Source organism: Lygodium microphyllum, chromosome 26, assembly GCF_053477565.2.
Source record: "Lygodium microphyllum isolate KBCC chromosome 26, Lygodium_microphyllum_v1.1.10, whole genome shotgun sequence".
Classification (NCBI taxonomy): Eukaryota; Viridiplantae; Streptophyta; class Polypodiopsida; order Schizaeales; family Lygodiaceae; genus Lygodium; species Lygodium microphyllum.
The window spans coordinates 41,571,111-41,595,188 of record NC_141160.1 but is presented as its reverse complement, the minus strand read 5'-3'; the positions used below and the strand labels follow the sequence as shown (position 1 = coordinate 41,595,188).

At 42.0% G+C, this 24,078-nt stretch overlaps 1 protein-coding gene across 3 annotated transcripts in view; it reads right to left on the bottom strand.

Annotated features, from left to right (window-relative positions):
• LOC148013188 (Protein phosphatase 2C family protein) overlaps positions 1-23,394 on the bottom strand; it is a 69,741-nt gene extending 46,347 nt beyond the window's left edge. For 2 of the 3 annotated variants that reach the window (XR_015688820.1, XM_087667772.1), the window contains exon 1: positions 23,214-23,394. The gene's annotated coding sequence lies outside the window, so the exon portion shown is untranslated. The remainder of the gene's footprint in view (positions 1-23,213) is intronic. The other variant, XM_087667771.1, reaches the window with a different exon arrangement.
• Positions 23,395-24,078: the final 684 nt, after the last annotated feature.

Genomic DNA, 24,078 nt, shown 5'->3' with positions numbered 1-24,078 from the left:
GTCCGCTCATGGAAGGCTAGAAATGCCTCCACTATTATCGAGCTGATGTAGGGCTTACTACCTAAGTTTCATTCTCAACTTCAACATTTTGACTTAGCATCAAAGCGATGGACACACTTGACTGACCGCTATGCGGCTCAACATAGGTCCCGTCAAATAAATCTTGACATGAGTTTCAGGACTTCAAAATCTCTAACTGGGATGACTTGAAAGTCAAGTTGGCTGAGTATCGACATCTCCTTGTCGAATTCTCCACTACAAGAACTCCTAAGTTCTCTAACGATCAGGTCACATTGTTTCTTAACAAGCTATCGCGTAAATACTTCAATTTCGTGCAACAAGTGATCTAACATTTTCTTTCAGAGCCGACACCCGAGGACTCCGTGGTCGTAGCTTCCAAGCATTAGTCACATCTCGAGAACCTACAAACAATGAGCGCCTTAAGCATTTCCGCCTAGAGCATCTTAGCTATGACTCTTTTTATGAGTTGTCTCACCGTGAAATTGTTGGGGGTCTTCCTTGCCTAAGCTAGCTTAAGATGTTTGTAAAGCATGTCAGCTCAAGAAGCAACACCATACCCCATTCCTTCAACAGCCTACACACAAAGCCAAGGTGCCTCTCGTAGATTGATTTACGTTGATCTTTATGGGCCAACATCCACTACTGCCTTCAACGGTGCGCCATGTTGGGATGTAAAGGTTCTTTATTCACCTCCGTGTATTTTACACGTGTATTGTTATGTTGTACATGTGAATGCACCCTTACGGGCCCTAAGTATAAATACATTTTATTCTTTGTGTACCAACACATTGTTGGTACACCCAAAAAATATGTTCGTCACTCTTACTCTCACTCTCACTCACCTGTTCACTTCCTCTGCTACAAATCTTCACGCTTCCGCTACCCGCGCGCTCCAACAACTGGTATCAGAGCTGAGGTTCAGGTGCTCGCGCTCCTCGAAGTCCGCGTGAGACATCACCAGCTCTTCGCTCGCGAGAAATCAGTAAGTCGTCACTCATACAGGTCAGGTCGTCATGTTTCCAGGCACGTGTATGTGCTGGACGGTCAGGTGACAGTGTTGCAGGTCATGTTTTGTGCAGCGACAGCCTGATAGACAGGCGACAGGTCAATTTTTGACCAGGCAGGCAGTCGAACAGGTCACGAGCAGCCAGGCGCAGGCTGCACAGGTCAACGCAGGTCACAAAACTGCAGCGATAGGCTGCGTGGCACCAGGCGCAGGCTGCACAGGTCACGCGATGCAGTTTTCGTCACGTTTTTTAACAGGCGACAGCTCACGCAAGGCTGCGTGGCATCTGACGGGAGTTCGCGCGCGCAAGCACAGTTCTCAGATTTGGTCAAATTTGAACCTGGAAATTTGGGGCTTTTCCCAGATTTGATGCTGTTTATGCTTGACAGTGACATCTGTGTCAAAAATTGCAGACATTGTGCGCATTGACCTCAATTAATTTGGGGATTTTTCAAAATTTGTTAAAATTTTGCTCATCCGAGTAAAATTTCTTGGCATTGAACCAAGAAAAATTGGGGCTTTTCATGTATTGATGTAATTTTGCTCAGCTGAGTCAGGTTGGCTGACATTTGCGCACATTTGGACCTGGAAATTTGGGATTTTGTGCAGAATTTGATAAATTTCTGCATTATTTGCCTGTGTAGTGGCTAGTTTATGTCAAAACAGCAGAGGATTATTGCTGGTTATGCAAGAACAGCAATGTATTTGCTGATTTAGCTTGTGCTCTTGCAGTTCAGTGCTTTTACACTTGTACTTGTGAAAAAAAATGCCTGCAACTTCTTCCAGTTCTGACATTAAAAGTTTGATGGAAATCAAGCGATTTGATGGTCAGGGCTTTGATCTTTGGAAAGATTGTATGCAGGGCATACTGTTCTTAAAGGATTGTGAGGATGCTTTGCAAATGGATAAACCCGCACAAATGTCTGAGGCGGATTGGGCCAAAGTCAATAAAAGAGCTGTGGCTTATATAAAGATGGGTGTCACTGAAAACATTTTGACAGACATTAAGGGTTTAGACACTGGTCAGGCAATATGGGAGGAGTTGAAGACTACCTATGAGATCACCACACCTGTTAATCAGGTGCATTTAATGCGTAAGTTGGTGAATATGCAGCTGGATGAGTCCAAGCCTGCAGCTGAGCACTTGAGTGCATTTACTGGCATTTTAAATCAGCTCAAGGATGCAAGTTTGGATTTTGATGATAAGTTGAGGGCGATCTTGATGCCAGGAGGCATATTTCACGGTGGATTCCGTACCATGGTGGATTCCGTGAGGTTCTACGGTGGATTCCGTAAACTTTGATGACCGGGGCTCATACACAAAGTGGATTCTTTGTGCGAGAAGTTGATGGGGACGCCTATCCTTTTCGGGCGTTTCATTAATTTAGTGTGTACATGGGTGATTCCATAGCGGGTGATTCCATAAAAATGCATATTAAATTAATAAACGTTTATGAGTTTAGAGTGCGCACTCGTAATAAATTAAGGTTAAGATTGATTTCTAACCAGTTGATTTATTTATGTAGATGAAGACTGCTAGGTATTCACTTTTGTCGGTTTAATTGTATTATTTTACTAACGATTGTGAATGCTTCAGTTGATGTGCAGAGATAGCAGCAGTGGCGGAGGAAAGCATTGGAGGATAGCGAGTATTCGATTTATCACTTATATTTTGATGGGCGCATACCTTAGGCATGGCGCCTATATTTTGTCGCGCTTATTTATTGAGGCGTTGGATATTTATTTATTATTTTGTATGCGCATGGGCGCACGATTATGTTATTTGTACTTGGACATTGTATTGGGTACGCCTGACTCTTTAGGCACCGCCCATTAGCTTTATTTCTATTTTGTGCTAAAGCAAACTCAAAAGCTAAAAGCTTGCTATTTTGTAATTTGGGCTATTATTTGAGCTTGAAGATGATTAATACATAAAATACATGCTTTGTGGAGCGCTCACACAAGGCATGGGGGGAGATTGCACCCAATTGGTCTCTTGTTCATGTCTTGCATGCTTTTTACCTTGAGTTTTGTGCAAAAAGTAGAGTTCTTTTGTTCTTGGGGACCTTCCAGCATTCACTACGCGAGCGTACAGCATCCGATCTGCACACCAAATCTTTTTTATCATGACATTGCCTGACTCTTGGGAGACTTTGGTTGTTTCTCTCAGCAATAACCCCAATCTCACATATGATGGTGTGAGGGGTTCGATCTTGAATGAAGAAATTAGACGTAAGTCTAGTGGAGAAGGCAGCAACTCAGCTTATAATGTTAGAGGCAGGGCTGAAAAGAAAAATGCAAATGCTGGACAGAGAAGCAGAAGCAAGAGCAAAGGAAAAGAAGAGTGATGTTACATGCTATCAGTGTGGTCGGAAGGGCCACAAGAGGCCTGATTGCAGGTATTACAAGAAGGAACAAGAGAGAAAGAAGAATGCAGGGGACAAAAAGAAGAAAGAGGAAAAGACAGATGCATCGGAGGCAGGTAAAGGCAAGGAAAAGGCCAATGTGGCATCTAGTGTTGTCATAGAGAAGCTCTCAGATGCAGAGGCTGATGTATTATGTGCAGTGGATTATGATGCCCTTGTATGTCACATGCAGGATATGCAGATCACCAAGGCTGATATGATTGATACACTTTTGTCAGTTGATGATTGTGTCCTCAGACTTGGATTGTAGACTCTGCTGCCTCTTTCCATGTGACTCCATGCTTGGAGTGTTTTGCTACTTTTGATGCAGGCTGTTATGGCAAGGTTTACCTTGGAAATAATCATGTTTGCAGCATTGATGGGATTGGCACCATACACTTGTCTTTGGATAATGGGCAAGAACTTGTGTTGAAAGATGTCAGATATGTGCCTGGCATCAAGAAAAGTTTACTATCTGTTGGACAGCTTGACTTGCATGGTTACACCACACTGTTTGGTGGTGGTTTGTGGAAATTAAAAAGGGGTTCCATGCTGATTGCTAAAGGAACCTAGAAGGGCACTTTGTATTGTCTGCACTGTAAAGCCTTGAATGGCAAGTTTCTTGCAGTTGCTGAAATTGGCTGTCATTTGGAGTTATGGCATAAGAGATTAGGCCATATGAGCCAGAAAGGACTTGATGTTCTTACCTCTTTGAAGAGGGTTGATGGAAAAGGCTCTAAACTTGATTTTTGTAATGACTGTCAGTTTGGAAAGCAAATGAAAAATTCCTTTTACTCTGGTGTCTCCCGTAAGTCAAATGTATTGGCCTTAGTGCATTCTGATGTATGTAGCATGCCTTTGAAATCGTTGGGTGGTGCTGCATACTTTGCCTCTTTTATTGATGATTGTTCCAGGAAGATTTGGGTTTATTTGTTAAAAAAGAAAAGTGAAGTGTTTGCTGTTTTTAAAACTTTTCATGCATTCGTGACCACTCAGACAGGTAGAAAGTTGAAATGCTTGAGAACTGATAATGGGGGTGAGTTCACGTCTAATGAATTTAAGTCCTTTTGTGACTTGCATGGGATCAAGAGGGAGCTTACAGCCCCTTACAGCCCTTCTTCAAATGGTGTGGCTGAAAGATATAATAGGACTCTATGTGAGAGAGTGCGGTGCATGCTGTCCACTGCTAATCTCCCTCATGAATTTTGGGGAGAGGCACTTAAAACCGCGGTTCACATTTGCAACCGCTCTCCAAACAGGTCCCTAAAAAATGGCATTCCTGAGGAGGTTTGGTCTGGCAAACTGGCCTCATATGACCATTTACGAATATTTGGCTGTGATGCTTTTGTGCATGTTAGAAATGAGCTGAGGAATAAGCTTGACCCGAAATCCACGAAAGGCATTTTCATGGGCTATGGTGATGAGGGTGAATTTGGCTATAGAGTGTGGCTACCTCAGTCCAAGAAAATTGTTCGCAGCCGTAATGTTGTGTTTAATGAGGCAAAGTTGCTGAAAAGTACTTTAGCCTCTGATGAAGACATGAAAAAGGTCAAATTTCAAAATTCGCAGCCACCTATTACTTCAAGTGATGAGCCTCATGGTGCTGTACCACAGGCTGAAACTGATGATCAGCCGGTTATCTTTGAGCCAGATGATGATGGACAGCAAATAGAAGCACAGGGAGGTCATGGACAGCAAGATAGGCTTGCTGATTATGAAAATGCAGGTGCTGGAAATGAAAATGAAGGTGCTGTACAGCATGAACAGCATGCTGAAAATGGCTTACAGCAGCCAATAAATGCTGAAAATAACATGCCTCCAGATGTAGATCCGATTCCTGAGAATGTAGATCACTGGGTACGCAGGTCTACACGCCTAAGAAGGCAGCCACATAGGTATGACCCCTCTTTGCATTATGTGATGCTTATTGATGAGGGTGAGCCTCTGACATATAAAGAGGCTAAGTCATGCAAATTCAGCAATAAGTGGGAGCTAGCTATGCAGGAAGAGATTAAATCTCTGTATACTAATGATACTTGGGATCTTGTGTCGTTGCCCAAAGGAAGAAAACCTCTTCCAAACAAATGGGTTTACAAAGTAAAGACAGTTGATGGGAAACCCAAGTACAAGGCAAGATTGGTTGCCAAAGGGTATGCACAGAAGGAAGGGATTGACTTCCAGGAGGTCTTCTCACCTGTCGTGAAGATGACCACACTACGTGTGCTTTTTGCTCTCACTGCTGTATTGGATTTAGAGCTGTACCAAATGGATGTGAAAACAGCTTTTCTGCATGGTGACATTGATGAGGAGATCTACATGAAACAGCCCGAGGGTTTTGTAGTTCCTGGAAAGGAGCAGTTGGTGTGTAAACTAAAACGCAGCTTATATGGGCTGAAACAAGCACCACGGCAGTGGTACAAAAAGTTTGACACTTTTATGCTCTCTCATGGGTTTACGCGCAGCCATGCAGATCATTGTTTGTATATGAAAAAGGATACAGATGGCAGCCCTATCATATTTGTTTTGTATGTGGATGATATGTTGCTAGCTGGGAAGAGAAAGACTAGCTTGGATGCTCTCAAAGATCAGCTGAAATCAGCTTTTTCCATGAAAGATTTGGGGAATGCAGAGCATATATTGGGCATGAGGATTCGTAGGGATAGAACGCAGAAATTGCTGTTCTTATCTCAAGAAAAGTACATTGAAAAGGTACTGGACAGATTTAACATGGCTGAAGCTAAGCCTCTCGGAGTACCCTTACCTCCATACCTTAAGCTTAGTAAAGCCAACAGCCCAAAAGATGACATGGAAGCCAATGCTATGAAGGGAGTCCCTTATGCATCAGCTTGTGGCTCTCTTATGTATGCTATGGTGGCTACTCGTCCAGACATTGCTCATGCAGTGGGAGTTGTCAGCAGGTTTATGTCAAATCCTGGCAAACCACATTGGGAGGCTGTCAAGAGTATTCTTAGATATCTGAAGGGTACACAAAGAAAGTGTATTTGCTATGGGCAGGGTGCACTTAATCCGCAGGGTTATTGTGATGCAGACATGGCAGGTGACTTAGACACTCGCAGATTCACTAGCGGGTATGTCTTTACAGTTGCTGGAGGGGCCGTCTCTTGGTGCTCCAGGTTGCAGAACATCGTCGCACTGAGTACTACTGAAGCTGAATACATATTAGCTACTGAAGCTTCTAAGGAAGCTATATGGTTGAGCAGACTCGCAGAGGATCTCGGCATGTCTATGAGTACTTAAATGTTGGGATGTCATAGCCAGAGTGCTGTGTATCTGGCTAAAAATGCCATGTATCATTCACGCACAAAGCATATTGATGTGCGATATCACTTTATCAAACAGATTCTAGAGGATGGTCTAATCACATTGACCAAGATCAAAACACAGGACAACCCTGCAGATGTTCTCACTAAAAGTCTAGGCAAGGCTCAGCATGAGCATTGCATACGACTAGTGGGAATTGGTTAAAGGTTCACTCCGGATCTTTAAGTGGGAGGTTGTTGGGATGTAAAGGTCCTTTATTCACCTCCGTGTATTTTACACGTGTATTGTTATGTTGTACATGTGAATGCACCCTTACGGGCCCTAAGTATAAATACATTTTATTCTTTGTGTACCAACACATTGTTGGTACACCCAAAAAATCTGTTCGTCACTCTTACTCTCACTCTCACTCACCTGTTCACTTCCTCTGCTGCAAATCTTCACGCTTTCGCTACCCGCGCGCTCCAACACGCCATACTTCCTTTTGATAGTGGATGATCATTCGAGATACATGGGGGTATAATTTCTCAAGCATAAGTCCGATGCTTTCATATATTTCTCTGCTTGGGTGCTCCTGGTTCATAACCAGACGGGTTATCATGTTGGTTGCATGAGGAGTAATAGCGGTAGTGAGTTCATCTCTCCCACAAGTTTTCCGAGTTTCTACAGTAGCATGGCGTCTCCCGCCAGCTTACCTCTACCAACTCTCCCTCTCAAAATGAAGCCGTAGAGCGCAGAAACCAGACAATCATGGAAATGATATGCTCTATGATATTCACAGCAGAGCTCCCTGAGCGCCCCTAAGTTGAGGCTGCTAACACTACGATGTGCATCCGCATTAGTGCCTAATTGCAGTTCTTCCTCAAAAAACCACGTACGAGGCATTCTTTGGCTCTTGGCCTACATATCCCACTTTAGAGATGCACGTATCTATTGGTTTGTTGTAGGGAAACTTGTTTGGTTAATTCATACTAGGCAAAACTTAGCTTACTCAATCAGCATTCTGACTCAGTATTGCATGTCTTCGTGTGTTGCATTATTTACGGTGTACTTATTCTTATGGCCTCACTTATGATTCGAGTTTAAGTTTACAAAGGTACAATTATTCTGATTGGGTAAGAAATCTTAACACCCAGCATTCCCATGGCCACTACCGCTTTACCTTGGACACAACTCCCATTTCTCAATCCAACCATAAGCAAGAGACAATAGCGGCTTCCACGGCCAAGGCTGAATATAGGGCTCTCTTCAATGGCATCACCAAGGCTATCTACCTGAGGAGCTTACTAGCAATGTTTCACTTCCCTGGTGACTCTCCCACCGTTGTCTACAGCGACAACCAAAGTGTCATTACTCTAGCAGGCAAATCCGATCATCACACCATGGACGCAGTATGTGAGAGTCCACTTTCACTTTTCCAAAGAGCAAGTTGAGCTAGGCACTATCCACATAGAGTTTGTGCCTTCATCAAACAATTTTGCAGACATTTTAACCAAAGTGGTCAACCGGTCAATTCTTTAGTACCTTCTGCCCAGGATCGGCTTGGCTACACCCTCCTCTACTTCTTCAGATTGATGGGGAGAGAGTGCTTCCCTCCTGCTTTCTCTTCCAATTTGAGAGGGAGCAACTACTTCTCTTGATAGTACCGATGATACTTACTGTTTTTAAACATTCATTCATTCATTTATTCTTTTGTATTGTACTTCTAGACATTTATAGCTTTATCCACATTGGCAAGATGACATGATTGTAAAAGGGCACTTGGACAAGTGAACAATTTCCTTGCAAGGGCGCTTTCCAAGTGGCACTGTTGCATTGCATTTTGAAAGAGCATGACATCTTGCATCTCCCTTTGCATTACCCCATGCATTGGCATTCTATTCATATAAACAAGTATTTGTGCGCATTTATTCATTTTCGATCTCTTAGAGTGGTCAACTCTGGATCCACCATATTCATGGAATTGCACATGGTAGTCTCCAAGACAGTTCTCTCTAGCTTGCTTGCTTGCTTTGCTTGTCTTGCTTGCTTCACATCTTTGCTATATTTGTGTCACCTATACCTTAGCCATTTTCCTTCTTTACCAACACTCAATAATGGTAAGGATAGTATACTTGTTTTGTGAAGGTCCTAGATCAATATGCTTGTTTTGTGAATGTCTTGGTCCTGACCATCCCTTATCACTCTCCCATTTGGGGCACGAATACTCAATAGGACGATCCTGATTTGAAACCCTCACTTATTGTTAAATCTATCAAAAGTACAATGCCCTCCACCAAAAAAACCAAAAAAAAAAAACCATAGCTGATTCCATCTGCCTTTGCAAGACTTGGTAGGCCACTGGGCCGCCAACGTGCACCCTTTATCCGATGCCCTGGCCTCTCTGGGGTGATCACTTGGGCTCCCTTGGTAAGATAACCATCGCCCCTATAGTTTTAGTAGGCCACTGGGCAACTGACACGCACCCTTTGTCCAATGCTCTGGCTGCTTTGAGGTGGGACACCTTGGGGTAAAAGATAAAGGGGAAAAAAAGGGCTTAGCTGCTTGGCTGGGCATTAGCTTCACTTAAACAGCCCCAAAACATTAAGGAAGAAACCTTGTTTATTTAAAAAGAAATGCCTTTCTAGAGAGTGTCTATATCCCATAAGCACAAACCCACTTAGGAGGGCCCAAACTTTCTATAAATAGGTATACTGCCCTCTATCCTTAATCTCATTCTTGCAGGTCTCGGGTGTTTTTAGTTTGCTGCCCACACCCCATTCACAGAGGACATCGCAATCTAAGCTGTCCATTGCAATCTTCACTCATCCGGCACCTATTTCCAGCCCTTTGTCTTTAGTTTGCTGCTATTTCCAACCACGCGACTACTGATGTCCATCATACACCTATCGTACAGCCTGCCACATCAGCATATTGCTGCATTTGTAGGCCGTAGCTACCGCCTTGTAGATTTTCTCTCTTCTCTAGCTCATTACCCCTGCCCTGATTCTTAAGATACAGGAGTTCAAGGTGCAGTATTCATTCACTACATAGTATGTTTGTTGCGTGAGCATTGTATATTCAATAGTTGTATCACTTCATTCATTCTCTGTGCTCATTGTCTCTAAGTTACCCTAACCCTAACTGTGTTCTTCTATCAATTTGTGTGCTTTGTCATACAGTGTTGTGTTTTTGTATTATGGTATTTTCTTCAAAGAGAGAGAGGGCAGAGAGAGAGAAATAGAATTGTATTAATATATACAAAAGGCCAAATGGTTCTATGAGACCAAACTGTTACAACGAAAAAGTCAAGGACTTTTTCCAAGTCCCAAAATAGCTATCATCTAATGCTATGACTAACTAAATGGAAAACAAACAACAAATAAACAGTTGATAAATACAAAATGATCTCTAGGTCAGATACAATGTGGAACTGCTTAGGAGGCACTCTCATCCCAAGATATCTCTCATGGGTCTATCTAACATAGAGAAGTCCCTCAATGATGATGTAGTATCCTCTGTATGTGCAAATGATACCTCCTACGGGCGCATGGACCGGCTAAGAACTCTTATAAGTACATGCAAACTAAAAAAAACTAGATTGACAATAATAGATGAGATGCAAGTACAAATGATAGGTATGAATATATGCGCAAAGCTATGTAGCTAACCCTTTGACCCTTATTTAATAATCAATGGTGTAAAAGGTGTTTACAACTAGCAACTACTTTTACACAATAATGTGTATAAATAAAGCTAACAAACTCCCCTTCGGACCATGGGTAACTAAACCCGTGACATGAAACATATGAAAAGGAAAAGGAAACATCTTGTCTCAAAGAGATACTATCTACTTCCGTACAATGATTCTAGAAAAGGAGATTCATCAATGACAGAGGTGCAATATGAGGATGGTCATGACATAGTCTATCAAGAAGCTTAGGGACCCAAGGTAAAACATGGTTTTGAGATGCGTGTGCATAGCTCAAAGGCTAATCAAAAGCCAACATGGCGCAAAGGCACCAGGTGTCATGAGGACATGTATTTTTGAAACCTCACTTAGCATGTGGATTAATTTTTAATCACATGATTAAGTAAATGATGCACATGTGAGATGCAACTCGAGTTAAAGTAAATTTACAAGCCCGAGACCCGAAGAAATCACGAGATGTCAAAGGCAAAAGTTGCTATAAGTTATGCCGCACATGTACTTGGTGGTATCTAGTGCCAGTTGTTGGCCTAGGTCATTCATTTGGCCATAAGTGTCAATTGGTGACACTAGAGAACTGGCGTTTAATGGTACCTAACGCCAATTCCATGGTCAAAGATGACACAGAGACACTCAGGAATGGAAGTTGCCTAGCCAATTTAATTATTGGCCAGTCATATTACTTTTCAGGGCACCGAAATAATTATTAGATTAATTTTCAGTATTTTAAGGCTGACAATTAATATTTAATGCTGGGAAAACCATTTGGAAAGGCTGCCACTTGTGAAAAATGCCCATGCAAGACTGAAAAACGTCTTTAGAGGCTGAAGAGAGGCATTTCTATAAATTCAACCTGCAAGAAAGAGGGAGGGAGGCTGCTGGTCTGATTTGCAACCATTGGAGATCCTTTTGAGGCAACCAAGGCCAAAAGAAGACCAATCAAGAGCAAAAGACAACATGTGCACTCGACAACAGCTATGCCGAGCACTTCACAAGACCCCCTACGCACTTATGTGCGTCACAAATTTGCTCCAAAACCCTCTATTGACCATTTGCGGGACCCTCCTGCATAGCTTACTTTTCATCCCCATGGTAAAGTGATCACCCCTTGGGATTCAATTGTTTGCATCTGCATGCTGTTGTGGAAGGGCAGCAGTTGCACTTGACTGCTTTTCAATCATTCTTCGCGACAAAACTTTGAATTTTCTCTCTCTATAATTTTCTCTCTCATCTCCCAACCATTTCACAACCTTGCTCCAAAGATCTCAACATTTGGACCCTTGGAGGCTGAGAAATTGCAAATTTCTCTGTTGTAAACCCTAATTTACAGCAAAAATTAGGGTTTAACAACAGCCTTGGGAAGCGTGCCAGAAATTGGAAGCTCCAAGACTTGGATTTAGCAAGGCTGAAGGTGAATTTCAGCTGAATTCAAGTGGAGGACTAGCCAACCATTGAATTTAGGGCATTTCCATCGTCTATGAAGTGGGTGAAGGCCAATTGTGTGCCCAAATCAAGGGGCAAAATAGATTGAAGACTTGCTGGTCACTTTGGACAGCAAGGGGAGTTGAAATACTGAAAGGGATTGGGAGAATCCCATTGTAAGTCAATTTTTTCTTCAATAAAGCTAAAGAAATACCGAAAGGGGTGCCAATTTTGGGGCCAATCGGGTATGCATTGTCCAAGATCAGTAGGTAAATTTGTATTTTCAGATTTGCATCTATTGTTTGCTCCTATAATTAAGTTGTAATCAGGGATTTACCACCCTATCCGAGGAGGAAGGCTGGTTTCATGGTTCCGTTACCGGGACACCATCAGATCCTTTGAACTGGTGGGGCCCGCGGTACTTAATTGCAACTTGGGACTATGGCATTATTGCTGAAATCGTTCTCAGCAGTGAATTACAGCAAGCATGTCTTCACATGGTGATACGGGATCAAGTGGAGAGGATGCATCACTCCTTGGTCAATCACATGGTGAAGGGGAAAATGCAATGCCTGACCTTGGACAAAGGCTCAGACCATGGACAGCAAGCTGAAAATGTTGCTATTGGGCAAGATGCACGGCCTTCAGGGCATAAGGAGGCTGATGACTAGTAAAGTGAAGAGGAATTTGATGACCAGTTCAAGAATCGGATGAGGACAGCAGCAAATCTCTTTGCTGAATTGGCAAAGGATCCTCAATTAACCCGATTTTTGAATGCTCCAAAGAAGGACAGCAAAGGCAAGAAGAAGAAGACGCCCTCTACACCTTCAGGACAACAAGATGCATCGAAGAAAATGCCAAACCCTTCATTTGAACCTCGAAAAGATGCTAATGAAATGAAACAGTTGGTACCTACTACAAGGCAAGGAATGCAAATGCAAGGCCATCACGAAAGTGCTAATCCAATGGATCTTGGGCAGCCAGGCATGCATGCTATGATGGGGCAACCCGGATATTTTGGTGGAAGCACGATTTTTCATGCTATGGTTAGACAAGGACCGCATACGGGAATGTATGGCACAAATCCCTATGGTATGCAGCAACCAATGCATGGAGTACAAGGCCCAATGTATTCAGGTATGACTAGAAATATGCAAAACCCTATGTATGGTAGCATTGGGTTGATGCCTGGGGCACAAAGTAGCATATTTGGTACTGCATCTGCACCCCCGAATGCTTATGGGGCTCAACGAATGAATGTTGGTCATACAAATGCTCCGTTTTACGTTGGTTTTCATGTAAATTCAGCAAATGCACCCTTTTTGCAACAGCCAGTGTATGACAACTTGACACCCAAAGGGCCGGCAAAAGACTATGATGAGGTGGAAAAGGAGTGAAGTTTGAGTCCTTCAACGGTGTACAGGATAGGCTGAAAGCTTTGACTTTCATTCAGCAGTTTGATGTAGCCTATTCAGGGGGGAACCTCACGGAGTCCTCAAAGATTCAAAAGCCAGCCACTTTCTTGAAAGGGAATGCATTACTGCAAGGTAGAGCACCGTCAAGGTGGATACAATTCAAGCAAATGTTTGCATTGAATTGGTTGACAAATACCTTTGAGGTGGACATCATGACTGCTTGGAATAAGCTGGATGCTAAGGAATGTAAGAATTTGGAGAAATATAATAAGAAGTTTTGGGGATGCATTGCTGCCTATTACTTCTTATCGCCCCGTACCCCTTCATGAGCAAGTGGAAAAGTATGTTTGTGGGCTGCCCAAAGAAATCAGGGATTTTTGTATTAAATCCACCGTGTCTAGCATGTCTCAGCTTATAGAGACTGCTACTACAGCCGATGCTTTGCTGTGTGGAAAATATTCGGGCATCCTAGAGAGTGGGGAGAAGCTGAATAAAATCTGAAAATCAGCTTGAAAAGAGGCCAAAACAACAAAGAAAGGGCTCAAAAACATTGGCACAACGTAAGGAATTGATGGCTGGAAATAAATGTTTTATTTGTGAACAAGAGGGTCACATTGCAAGGGATTGTCCCAATAGGTAGCAAGATGGAAAATCAAAACCAGGGAGATTCTAAAGGAAAGAAGCCTAAAACATCAGTGGGATTGGTGCCCCATGTTGTTAGTGATCAGCCCAATGATGATGCTACTGAGTTGTGCAGTGCATGGGGCAAAATTAGGGATCAACATGCATTGATTTTCTTTGATAATGGTGCATGAGCCAACTTCATCTTTGTTGACATGGCCGCCCGTCTAGTCATCAAAGAGAATGAGATGGAACCCATGGGGGAAGTTGGAATGGCATGTAAAGGCCATGCAGAGCCTATCACACCGCTCATTGGAAAGCTTCGGTTGCACATACAAGGATATATGGACGGCGAAGAGTTCTTCATTGCTCCACTTGAGAGTTGTCATGTATTGGTTGGTATGCCATGGTGTCACCGTATGCATGCAGTGATTGATTCTCGTGCAAAAAAGATCACTACTCAGCATAAGGAAAAGGTATTCACACTTGATGTAAAGTTGAAAAGGTGAATTTGTCCCTGTTGTATCTGCAGCTGCCATTTCTAAAGTAATGAAAAATCATCTTTCAACGTACTTGGTTTTTACTAAGGATAAAGATGATAGTGAGAATGTTGGGAACATATCTAAGTTAGAGAAGGATCGCATGTCATTTCTGAAAATGTATATTGATTGCTTCTCTCAGTCACTTCTAGGCTAGCTACCGCCTAAAAGGCCAGAAGATCATGGCATAGATCTTATCCCTGAAAGTAGCCCACCTAATAAGCCACCCTAAAGAGTCACTGCAGCCCAACAGGAGGAGATTATGAGTCAGGTAAATGAGTTGTTAGAAAAAGGGTTGATTCAGCCCAATTCGTCTCCTTTTTGTTCTCCAGTGCTTTTGGTGTAGAAAAAGGATGATTCATGGCGTATGTGCATTGATTATCGTGCTTTGAACAAGATCACAATAAAGAATCGCTTTCTGATTCATCGGATCAATGATGTTATGGATAGATTGCAAGGGGCAGCCATATTTAGCCGTATAGATTTGAAAAGTGGGTATCATCAGATACACATTAGACCGAAGATGTGCCTAAGACAGCTTTCATGACATCTTTTGGATTGTATGAGTTTCTTGTTATGCCTTTTGGACTTACGAATGCTCCTGCCACTTTTAATCGGGTGATGGATCGTGTCTTCAGGCCACATAGAGAATTTGTGGTAACTTTCTTTGATGACATGATTGTCTATTCAAAGAACGAGGCAAAGCATAACACTTGGACATTGTGTTCAATGAACTGCATGACCATAGGCTGGCTATCAATGACAAGAAAAGTGAATTCTTTTGGGGCATATTGTATCGGCTGATGGTATTCGCATGGACCCTGCAAAGGTTGAAACAATACGATCATGGCCACCTTTGAGAAATGTACATGAGATCCGCACCTTCTTGGATTTATGTTCTTACTACACGAAGTATGTACGCGGGTTTGCTGAAATTACATCTCCATTGCATGCCTTGCAAAAGAAAAATATACCATTTAGATGGACAGCAGTGGAAATTTCAGCATTTGAAAAGTTGAAGGAAAAGATGACTTCAGATCCTGTGCTTGTGTTGCCCGATCTAAGGAAGTCATTCATAGTTCAATGTGATGCATGTGGTAACAGCATTGGGGCTGTTCTTATGCAGGACGGCCGAGTTGTGGCTTATGAGAGCCGAATTCTCCACGGTGCAGAAAAGAATTTACATGTCTATGAGAAAGAGCTCTTGGCTGTAATTCATGCACTGTCTACATGGAAAAATTATTTATTGGGGGCTGATTCTACAGTGCAGACAGACCATCAAACTTTGAGGTACTTTTTGACACAGACAAAGTTGTCAGAGAAGCATATGAGATGGGCAAATTTTCTCTCTATGTCTCATTTTCACATTGTACATATTGATGGTAAAAAGAATGTTGTGGCTGATGCACTGTCACGTAAGCCACAAATTTCAGCAGTCGGAATGGTTTATCACACTGAGTTGGATGCCATGAAAAAGCAATATGTTGTTGATTCGGACTTTGCTAATATTTATGATCAACTTTGCAATGGCCAAAGGCATGAACACTTTGTGCTAAGAGATGGATTTCTGATGATGCATGGATGACTATGTGTCACAAAGCAGTTAAGGCCTAGAGTTATCACTAAAAGTCATGTTCCTCCGAATGCAAGACACAAAGGTATTGATGCCACGGTCAAGCAATGGGGCATTTCTTTTATTGGCCAGCTTTGAGGCATGATGTAGAACAATTTGTTAAGACATGCATCGTATGTAGAACAATTTGTTAAGGTAAAGCACGATAGGCAAAAGATCCCGGGTTTATTGCAGCCCTTGCCTATTCCAGATCGGCCTTGGCAGAGCATTGCAATGGACTTTATTTTTGAGCTTCCTAAGACACCTACAGGGAATGATGAGATATGGACTATCATTTGCAGGTTTAGCAAACAAGCCCATTTCATTCCGATGAGGAAGAAAATAAAGGTTGATCATATTGTTAGCATTCGAGTCATCCCTTGGACAGGCTGTGTTAGGGTTTCTGCACAGTTAGGGTTTGGTACAGCAGACAGATTACAGAGCCATGTCAGCAGCAGACAGAGTACAATGCCACATCAGCAGACTGTGCAGGTGCCACGTGGCAGCCTGCAGTGCGGTCGGACAATTTTTTAAGCATTATTTTATTGCAGTCGGCTGCATTTAATGCAGCCAACCTGTTTATTTTATGCCTTTTATTTCTGCTTTATATAGCAGTCCTCCAGCACATTGTTGGCACATTATTCAGTGATTTCAGATTCTGATCTTGAGATTTGTTGGCTAAGACAGACTGTGCTCGGGCTGACGGAGATCAAGGTCATCAAGTCGGAGACATACGCAAATATTTCCCATGCCCCCTTGTGTATTTATGCACTCTTATACAGCATACTACACCGCAGATTTTTTGCGTTTACACTGTCTCCTTTTCTGAAATTACCTCCACATTGGCGGATACATAATCCCTTTCATGTCAATTTGTTGAGGCCTTTTCATGGTGATGTGCCAGAGGATATGTCTGCTGAAATTTAGACTAAGGTTAAGGATCTAGATGAGATTTTGGTACTTAAGCAAATTTTGGCACATAAGGAAAGAAAGGTCAAAGGTAAAGTTTCCAGGAGATACTTGGTGAAATTTCAAAATTATTCACCAATGGATGCCAAATGGATGGAAGAGGATGACTTGGTAGACCATCCTTACTTGTTGCAACTTTACCTAGATGCCTTTCAATTAGAGCCGACTTTAGTTCAGGCTCCGTCAGGTTCAGCAGAGCAAGGGTCCGAAGTATTGCCTGATGCTCAAGGGGGCAGTAGCACTTCCCCTCCTCCAGTTAAGGACAGCTCTCGTATGTAGTGGATCTCGGAAGTATTCAATATGCATCCAAGGTACTGCACTGAAAGTATGTTTGCCATTAGATCACTACTTATTGTACTAGTCACTCTGAGATGTATGCAGATGAGTATGACTCATGAGTTTCACCCGCGCACTGAAACTATACTTTTGCATCGGCTTATGATCAATTTAGCATGAACTTTGCCTCAATTTTGAAACAAAAATTCTGATCCATTTCAGCTCAGTTTTTTATCAACTTGAGAACCGTTTATGGTCACTTTTTGGATCAATTGTGCATCAGTTTTTGCACTGATTGCTGGTCAATATTTGCAATGAGTTTGTGATCAGTTTGGGGTCACATTTGCAACAGTTTGTGATCAGTTCTCAGGTCAGCAAGTGATCAGTTTATGATCAGATTATGCTCAGTTTTCAATGGTTTACGTCTAGTTCCATGGACAAACAACATATGTTATGTTGCCATTGATGTTTTAGCCATGGTTTATGCTTGGTTATGCTATGCTATGGTTTGGTTTGCCAGATGAGTTGAGTTCATGAGAAATAGACATGTCACATGATAATCTGGCAATGTTTTCGAGATTCTTTGTGAGTCTTATGTTATGTTATGTTGGCTGGTAATTTTCAGCATATGTTGGGCATATGGAATGGTTGAAGAGCAGTGCGTAATGTTGTGTTTACTATGATGCCCTATGGAAATTCCAATGTAGTACTTTGCTTTTGATGCATTTGGCAGTGCAACGACGATTGCAAGGACTTGAAGGGGAAGGACTGTCATGAGGATATGTATTTTTGAAACCTCACTTAACTTGTGGATTAATTTTTAATCACATAATTAAGTAAATGATGCATATGTGAGGTGCAACTCGAGTTAAAGTAAATTTACGAGCCCAGAACCCAAAGAAATCACGAGATGTCAAAGATAAAAGTTGTTATAAGTTATGCCACACATGTACTTGGTGGTATTTGGTGCCAGTTGTTGGCCTAGGTCATCCATTTGGCCAGAAGTGTCAGTTGGTGACACTAAAGAATTGGCGTTTAACGGTACCTAATGCCAATCTGATGGTCAAAGATGGCACAGAGACACTCGGGAATGAAAGTTGCCTAGCCAATTTAATTATTGGCCAGTCATATTACTTTTCAGGGCACCGAAATAATAGATTAATTTTCAATATTTTAGAGCTGAAAATTAATATTTAATTATTAAAAATGCTGGAAAAACCATTTGGAAAGGCTGCCACTTGTGAAAAAGGCCCATGAAGACTGAAAAACGTCTTTAGAGGCTGGAGAGAGGCATTTCTATAAATTCAGCCTGCAAGAGAGAGGGAGGGGAGGCTGGTGATCTGATTTGCGCCATTGGAGGACCTTCTGAGGTAGCCAGGGCCAAAAGAAGACCAATCAACACCAGAAGACAGCATCTACCGGCTGTTGAGGCAGAGCAGCAGCAGTAAATGATTGATTCTCTTCAGTTCTTTGCATCTGCATGCTGTTATGGAAGGGCAGCAGCTGCACTTGACTGATTTTCAGTCATTCTTCGCGACAAAACTTTGAATTTTCTCTCTCTACAATTTTCCCTCTCATCTCCCAGCCATTTCATAGCCTTGCTTCGAAGATCTCAGCATTTGGACCCTTGGAGGTTGAGAAATTGCAAATTTCTCTGCTGTAAACCCTAATTTACAGCAAAAATTAGGATTTAGCAACAGCCTTGGGAAGCGTGCCAAAAATTGGAGGCTCCAAGACTTGGATTTAGCAAGGCTGAAGGTGAATTTCAGCTGAATTCAGGTGGAGGACTAGCCAACCATTGAATTTGGGGCATTTCCATCGTCTATGAAGTGGGTGAAGGCCAATTGTATACCCAAATCAAGGGGCAAAATAGATTGAAGACTTGCTGGTCACTTTGGACAACAAGGGGAGCTGAAATACCGAAAGGGATTGGGAGAATCCCATTGTAAGTCAACTTTTTCTTCAATAAAGCTAAAGAAATACCGAAAGGGGTACCAATTTTGGGGCCAATCGGATATGCATTGTCCAAGATCAATAGGTAAATTTGTATTTTCAGATTTGTATTTATTGTTTGCTGCTGTAATTAAGTTGTAATCAGGGATTTACCACCCTATCCGAGGAGGAAGGCTGGTTTCACTAGGCACATGACCAAAGGCCGAATACATGAGTATAGCTTTTGGGCTCAAATCAAAGGTCATGCGTAAAGTGGTTATAAACCCCCATGAAATATAACTCCTTTTTGAATCAAAAGGAAAGGAAATAAAAAGAAATATAATTCATTTTGGATTAAAATCCAAGTAAAGGATCGCACACAATTATTTAATAAGTGACGAAAAGGTCTTAGCATATAAGGTCCAAGACGTTGCCATCAATGTTGATTGCTTACGATGCCATTGCCAAGCAATGGATTCCTAGCAAGTCATTTTACGCCCAATGTTGAAGGTGAGCGCTCGAACCATCTTTAACATGTTGTCAAAGGCCTTAATTGGATGTTTGAGGACTCCAAGGCAAAAAACACCTAAGTTTCGACAAAGAAATTGGGAGAAATTTCAAAGAAGATCAAAAAGGCCCAAATGTGTGTGAACTACCCCTTGATAAAGAAGTTTAAAACTTTTATTGATTGAGGTTTAAACTCAAAGTGGTTTTAGATTAAATCCTTTTTTCATTTTGTGGTGACAACTCACAAGGCAACCTGTGGATGACAATGCGTCGGCAATCAACTCCACGGGATGAGCTACATTGGACAAGTCGATTGCGGTAGCACATTTGATGCAATCAAATCAAGTTGATGACGAGTCAATGTAACACATATAGGTAGGTAAACAAGCAGATAAGCAAGTCACTGGAGACAACGCAGGTTGTGAGGTAGAAAGATACATAATAGCCCCACCAAGTGCCTGATTGGTCGCCATGCTGGGTGGTGCTAAGCAAATCATCTCACTCCTTCCCCCCCCCCCCCCGCGCCGCCGCCTCCTCCTCCTCCTCCTCCTCCTCCTCCTCCTCCTCTTCTTGGCCTAGGATGGAAACCTGGCATGCACACAAGATAAGGAGGCAATAGCAACACTTCTCAAGACTCTGAGTTGTTGAGAACACTAACATTGGTGACTTCAATAAGTAGACTTGGTGCAATAATCACCACAAGTGGCCAAGAGAGGAGGCAAAGCCGATGTTCAAGGTTTCATACAGCATGATGTGATGGGCTAAGAATGTATCAATAGACAAACAACGCCTCCAACTAGACGGCTATTCCATTTGAAGGCAACGGTAGTGGGGGTGAGTGGCTCTGATACCACAGTTGGGTATGAAGCATCTATGTGACTAGCAAGCTATAACGGATGGAGCTCCATTGGGTGGGGGGGGAGAGAGAGAGAGAGAGAGAGAGAGAGAGAGAGAGAGAACTCTTGCAAGTACCCACAAATTGAAAAGAAATAGATTGATATGATAGATTAGATGCAAGTACAAGTGATAGGGTTTGAATATATAGGCAAAGCTATATAGCTAACCCTTTGACCCTTATTTAATGCTTAGTGGTGTAAAAGGTGTTCACACCTAAACACACACTTTTACACAATAATGTGTTCACACAAGAGGACAAATAAAGCTAACATGGTGCAACAATCAACAATGGACTTAATCCATTATTTTATGAAGGGGTTGATAATTATTTGCAACCTTGGACATCAAGCTTTAGAATTTGACTTGAATTCAAATTCTTTGGTTTATAGGGTGTATGGTACATGAATCCCTTGGCAAAGAACCATGACAAAAAGTGAAAGTAACTCAATAACTATTCATTAAGCTCATGTTCTTCCAAAATTGTCACATCATTGACACATAAGATGATCATAGTAGACATCCCTACATCCATTATAAAACGGAGATTGGGACTAGAAGCTGACCATCTGACACCACACTAAATGAAGTATTCTATCTTCTAATACTAAGCTTATGGATGCTTACTAACCCATATCACTTATATCTACACTCGATTGCTGATGCAATAATATCCATCTAGAACACTAGTGATTGGAGATAGATTAGATGGCCATCCTATCGTCATCATCTCTATAGGAGCAAAACTATAGTAACCACTAGGCTTGCAAGCAAAACCCTTGGCAACAAGTGGTGTCTTATGCTTATCCAAGGTCCCATTACTAGTTTGCACCTTGTCTCTACATCCATCTTCCTTCCAAAAACGTTCATTCACAAAGGCCAAGGAATCAACTCCGACATTGAATTCCACTCTAAAGTGAAGTTCCTCCTTCTAGCTCTACCTACCATGAGCTAAAGCCTCTACAATGCCAAGCTCCAAAATCTCTATCATGAAAATGTAGTTCACACTAAAACATACCATTGTTCATGGTTGTCACTAAGCTTTTTTGAGTAAGAGTTTCTAGTTGTGGCTTATGCAAAGAATGAACCCTTGACTCTCTTATGAGAGTCCTCAATCTACAACAAGACACAAACTTGAAATGGTATCGCTCACTTTACACTACCGAGAATGATAGATCATGATCTCATTATAAGCAATGAAGATGCCTAAATATAATGACAGCCCATTCACGAGGTATCAACAATGAGGTTGTTGAGGAGGTGAATGGCTAGTTGACATGATGTCTGCAACAAAAGCCTGCCTAAAATAGGCAAACACAATTTGCCAACCGACTAGCATCCAAATCAACGATGACTGGGTGAACCAAAAACAGTGGACAGTGAACAATACTGTGACCTAATAGGACAAAGCTCCATATGTCCCTCACTAACTCAGTGTAGGGCCCACAAGCAAGAGATTACCAAACAGCTACAATTGCTGCACATGCAGCCCTGTACTCTGCCTCTATAGAAGAAAATGCAATAGTAGGTTACTTCTTGTTGCTACACCACGACACTAGATTCCTAAGGTGAAACAAAGGGCTAGCCATAATCCTCATAATAATTTTATGTGAAACCAGGAATCAAACATGACCCCTCTTGAAAGTAGGACTGAAGAGGAATCTGAACAAGGAACAAAGAAGTACATTATAGCATCACAATAGTAATCTTGATATAGTGAATATGCTTTTTTGGACACACCATCGTAACACTTTAAAGTCACACACAATAATATAACCATGGTAGAGTGTACATACTATAGTTCACTGGCACAGTCCAAAGGAGTGACTTTAGATACAACATTCCTTGGTTGTCCCCAAATGCACAATATCATTGTATCCATTCAGAAAAAGACACAAGTTCTCATTCATACATGTCATAACATGTCATTTGGTCGTGTGATAGTCTCTCAGACTATGAGTCTGTCAACAATTATACGTTTTTATTTGCAAAGCAAGAACCACAATGTTTGACATGATGTGGATGTTGAGAATACCGCATGAAATGCACTCTTCAACAAAGCTAGTTCAACGACAGCCAACTGCACCCCACCACAGCATAAGCAGTCCCAGCCGTTGCAAAGCTTTGTTATCCTCTTCGGCTAGATTTCCAGATTGACTGAAGATATTGTGTTATGGCACCCTGTGAACCCTAAGAATGTATGCAGTGTCACTACTGAAGCTAAACCTCCAGTCTCCCAGATTTTCCTTTTTCATCTATCCATGTGTGCGTTCAGAGACCCAGCAGCATACAGGCTTACCGTGTGATGGCTGTTCACGCCTTTTATATGTTCCCAGCATCTCCGGGCTTTTCATGCTTAAATTTAGAAAACGAAAAACAACATGGCGTTCTTGCTTTGTTGCCATGTGCGACCCCCGTCGATTCTATGTAGCTGTCTGAAACTCGATCGTGAGCATAGCCAATCAAATGGATACAGAGGGAAGAAATGGAAGAAAAGCTTGCTATGATAGACACGTTGTGAGCTATGAATCTGATTTTGTTTGTTTTTGCATTGTGGACACAGCCAGGTAAAAATATACGCGCACCAGAGTCATACAAACGAACGCTAGGACAGAATGGCGTACCTGATCTCGTCTGTGTCTGAGGACCGAAGCCCTTCTCTTAGTCGCAGGAATGGTTCCCTCGACCCCTTGGCACGATCGCTTCACTTCGTCGTCATCCTCATGTCTAATCCACTGTCTACCTGACTCAGTTCCCCTTACAGATTTGCAGTCCCTCAAGGTTTGCACAATAGTATTTAAATTGTAAGTATAGCCCCAAGCTGATTAATGAATGCTCCACTTGCTACTAAATCATGACACAATTGTGTTACAAATCGGATAATTAGTACCTTGTGCAATTTAGCAATTAGTGCTTTTTATTTTTTTTCCCCCAATTATCAACTAGATCACTATTGCTTGGCCTTAGCAAAATGCCTTTGTTAGTAGTCCCCCTCCCAACAAGAGTGGTATCATAGTTCTACAGCTAATGGACACTTCAAAAGTAAGAGATGAGCTAATTAGGGACCTTCCTCCAATGCATGAACCACAATGCGACTTACTATCCCCTGGATGTTTGAGCACCTTTTCCCTCTTTCTTTTCTCTAGTTGCATGCCCCTAATCTTCAACAAAAAACCACGATGTGCAATAGTTCTTCTTATCTAGGTTGCGCCCGAAAAATGCACAAGCTACTCCTCCTTCTCCTCATGCTTTTCTTTTTCACCACAACCTTCACTTAGTTACTTAAGTGGCTCCACAAGTCATTACTCCAAGCCACACATCAAGGTGACTTCCCAAACTCTATCTTGCTTGATTAAGTAAACTCTCCCACAAGTAAATTAAGTCGAGTCTACAGGAAGACCAACACTACATGTCTTGTAATGTATTTAGGTACAACTACCGTGGTAAACAAACTAAAACATATAGAAGTGGCACTAACTTTATTCTTCC